This window comes from Helianthus annuus, chromosome 4 (genome assembly GCF_002127325.2).
Source record: "Helianthus annuus cultivar XRQ/B chromosome 4, HanXRQr2.0-SUNRISE, whole genome shotgun sequence".
Classification (NCBI taxonomy): domain Eukaryota; kingdom Viridiplantae; phylum Streptophyta; class Magnoliopsida; order Asterales; family Asteraceae; genus Helianthus; species Helianthus annuus.
This window is the reverse complement of record NC_035436.2, coordinates 28,061,308-28,065,706: the sequence shown is the minus strand read 5'-3', so window position 1 is coordinate 28,065,706 and position 4,399 is coordinate 28,061,308. Positions and strand designations below refer to the sequence as shown.

Here is a 4,399-nt window from a genome sequence, read left to right as displayed (position 1 = left end):
GTATAAGTAGTAGATTTGCAGTCATATGGATTCAATTTGTCTGTGTTTATCGCAAGCATTTTCTTTGTTAGCTTCATATGGATTCAATTTGTCTGTGTTTTGATTGTGTTGGTCGCCTGATAGGAATCATCATCAAACAACTTTCATGAAAAGTTGTGTAATCAATCAGTTCTCATATAAAGATAAATGTGTCCTCAATGGACATGTAGTTGTGTTCTAACTAAAAGATTGGGAGTTAAAATCCTACACGTATATGTACCGATGTATTTATCTTAAAACTATGCGGTTAATAGCGGCGCTATAGCAGTGTGCTATAGCGGCGCTATAACGGTTAGCGGACACCTGGGCTTGTAGCGGTCCAAATAGCAGTTGGTTATAGCGGAACCGCTATTAGCGGCGCTATAGCCTGCTATTTGGCCGCTATTTGAAGACCTGTATAGCGCCTACTGGACCGATTTTAGCGGTCAGCCCAAATTTAATGAAAAGCCCACTTTTATTAGTTAAACCCATTACAGTAAAAGGCCCAAATGTTTGATAAAACCTAGATACGACCAATTAAACCTAAATTAATTATGTACGACGACCAATGTTCTGGAGCGCACACTGGTTTGAGGTCGCTGGAAGCACTTCTTCATCAGGAAGCTTGTTCATAATCCGAATCGAAGCTAAATCTTTCAATTGCTGGAAGTTAGTGCCTCGTCTGATACTCAGAGTTCATCTTGGTTTCTAATTTTGTTCTCTTCTAACAGTCTTCAAAGACATATATATATATATATATATATATATATATATATATATATATATATAGGGCAAGGATAAATCGAAAAACGCCCACCCGTGGGGTGTAGTTCTCGCGGTTCTTACAACTCGGGGTGGTTTCATTCTAGCGGCTCCCTATATATATATATATATAGGGCAATGATAAATCGAAAACCGACTCCAGTTGACTAAACCCTGAAAACCCAAGATCTACCATTGACTAAAAAAGATGGATGGTTGTGATGTCTTTTAGTGTAATATATATTACTTTTTAATATTCTAATCAGTAATAGTACACATAAGGGGTAAATGGGAATAATGTGTGACAATTTTCTTCTTGGAAGAATGGAACTTTTGTCAGTTGTCTGCATAATCATTATTACATCCATTTTTTAATAATCTCTCTCTCTCTCTCTCTCTCTCTCTCTCTCTCTCTCTCTCTCTCTCTCTCTCTCTCTCTCTCTCTCTCTCTCTCTCTCTCTCTTCATCCCATCATCCTTCATCTCTCAAAATTCTTTTTATGTTGTGATTATTTTTTATTAACTCAATCTTGCTAACTACAATCACCACATTTATTGTCATTAATAACAGTCATTTATTGTTATTAATTTGTTGGTATAAAGAAAATTTCCGAAAATGTTCGTCAAAATGGTGAATTATTTTTCTATATACTAATTATATATATATTAATTTGCAACAATTGTTGGCATTGTTATTTGTAACATGATGCTTAATGGCTTGTACCACTAAAGACAAATTGTTATTTATATACTATAATATCAATTTGTAATACACTTAGGCTTTAAATTGTTGTAACTTTTGCATTAATGGTGTTTCATGCTTAGTTTTATTATACATTTAGGTGTTGGGGTTGTACACTTTGTTAAATTATTTATATACTATTAATTTTTAATATTATGGTGCATTAGAAGTTGTACTCTAAGCATATATTCTTGGACATTGGTTTTTTTTACAAAACAACTAGGTGGTGTGGGTTATTGTTTTGGGCCAACTCTCTTTAATTGTGCGGGTACCCATTATCCCTGCCTTTTGGTGCCAATATCGGAACGGTACCGGTATTTACAGGTAAAATACCGGTACTGGTACCGAACCGGTATATTCGGTACCGGTACCCACTTTTTCCGTTTTTCTGTACCGGTACAGGTTCAATACTGAACATGTACCGTGCTCATCCCTAATCAACATCAAGTATTTGTATTTCCCTCCACAAGACATTTGGAAACACAATGTGATCATTTGGATATCTAACTTGATACAAAGGTGTGTAGTTAATCCTTAGGTTTGTGATTTTAAAACGCAACAAGCGGGTCGATAGAGAAGTATAAAATAGATTCATTGCGTCGTAATTTGTAAGGGCCTAGCCATATAAAGTTGATTCATTGTGTCGTAATATGTAAGACCCTAGCCGCAATGCGGCGGGTCTTACATCTAGTTTTCTTAATTAATATACAACGTTGTGATAAAAAAAAGATATTCAAGCAACCATCAACAAAAGCACATGATCAAACACACATAGAGCAAAAATGTACAAAACCCTCAGTGAAAAAAAAATGTAACACGGATACAGCAAAAATGTACAAAAATCTGAGGCAAAAATAAAATGTAACATGGTAAAAACAAAACCAAAAAATCCATAACATATAAAATTCTCAGATTCAATACAGCAAAAGTCTACATAAATCTCAGGGAAAAAAATGTAACATGTTAAAAACAAAACCAAAAAATCCATAACATAGAAAATTCTCATATTCAACCAAACATCAACAAGTACATACTACCAAAAATGTCATTAACATACTAACAAGGATAATCCAACTAAGTACCACCTATTTCTTAATCACAACAAACAATGCTAACAAGTAAGCTGCCAATCACTAACGCTAATATCAGTAACCATATAACCCTCTTCTTCTTCTTCCGAATTTCTTGCTCACGGGTAAACAGTTCAACTTGCAGGTTGTTGATGTTCCTCAAAAGACCTGGTATGATCCTAGTTAACTCTGAAACTGATTATCATTTTGTAACATAAAAAAATGTAACAACACACTTATTTTTACAATAATCTAAAAAAGTGTAACAATGCACTTCATTTTATTTAAACGTACATTATTTATGTGACACGGAAAAATGTAACATGCATTTTTTCTTGAACAAATTTAACACAAAAAATTGATCAATCAAGAAATTAAAAACATTCATCTTCTTGAACAAAAAAAATATCCAGAAAAAAGTTGCATGTAACAACACACTTTATTTTTACAATAATCTGAAAAAGTGTAACAATTCACTTTATTTTATGTAAACGTACATTATTTATGTGACACGAAAAAATATAACATGCATTTTTTCTTGAACAAAATTTACACAAAAAATTGATAAATCAAGAAATTAAAAGCATTCATCTTCTTGACAAAAAAAAACATATCCAGAAAAAAGTTGGAGCATCTGGATGATGATCTTTTGAACTGGATCATCTTTTGGATTCAGATCAAGAAAAAAAAAACAACATATCTAGGAAAAAGTTGCAGATCTACAAAATACAAAAAGAAAATGAAGAACTACAAAACGCAAAAAAATTGCAAATCTGAAAAAAAAAAAACAAAAACAAACATACTTATGGACCTGGAGGATCTTCTAGATCCGGAACATCATGTTTAAACATCGATCATCTTTTGGGTCATCTTCAACAACGAACCGCCATCACATCATCTTCAAAATCGATTATCTTCAACCGGATCTGGAAGATGATTTCGATCATCTTCAACATCGATCATCTTCAACCGGATCTGGAACCGCCATCACATCATCTTCAACATCGATCATCGACCATCACCAGGTTGTTACACTTGTAGATCTATAGTTTTGGTGGTTGATTATGAATGATTTTGATAAGAAGAAGAATATTGGTGGTTGATTATGAAGATTTTAGATCTAGAAATGGTTATCCATAGAGAGAGAAAGAGAGATAGAAGTGTGTGTCGAAAGAGAGAGAGAAGTGTGTGTCAATGTTTCTATCAAATGTCAAGTGGTGCATTTATTGTCTTGTCTAGTGCAAACTTCCCAATATGCCCTCAAGCCAATCTCTTACAAAAAACACGTGGCTACTTCCTGTCCACACAATTGGGTTTCTTCGGTTTAGTCAACTGGAGTGGGTTTTCTCCTTATAATTAGCCTATATATATATATATATATATATATATATATATAGAGAGAGAGAGAGAGCGGATCGCTAAAATGAAAACCACCTCTAGTTGTAAGAACCATGGGAACCACTTTCTGGCCCTTAGATCAACCAGATGGATGGATGTGATTAAAAGTAGATAATATTAATATTAAAAGCTTTTTGTCTTATTATGTCTTTAATATTATAATCCAAAAGGGTATTTAAGTAAAATCACTCTATTTTGTCTTTTTATATATATTAATTTTAAATTACCTTTTTTGTCCTATTCATTAAATAGTTTTTTTACTTAATTATTTTTTATTTATAAACATATTTTTTTTGTAAATCAATTTTTTGAAATCAAATTTTTATTATAATTTTTTTAATTTTTAAGATTTTTACGCCCGGCCTTTTCACGCCTCGTTTTTTGACGCGCCGTTTTTTCGCCCGGCTTTT

General features: G+C 32.9%; 1 long non-coding RNA gene across 1 annotated transcript; it reads right to left on the bottom strand.

The window, feature by feature from the left end:
• Positions 1–2,569: 2,569 nt before the first annotated feature.
• LOC110934526 lies at positions 2,570–3,771 on the bottom strand. The gene is made up of 2 exons (XR_002588408.1): positions 3,395–3,771; positions 2,570–2,786 (listed from the first exon to the last, which is right to left on the bottom strand). It is a non-coding gene; the product is annotated as an uncharacterized LOC110934526 (long non-coding RNA).
• Positions 3,772–4,399: the final 628 nt, after the last annotated feature.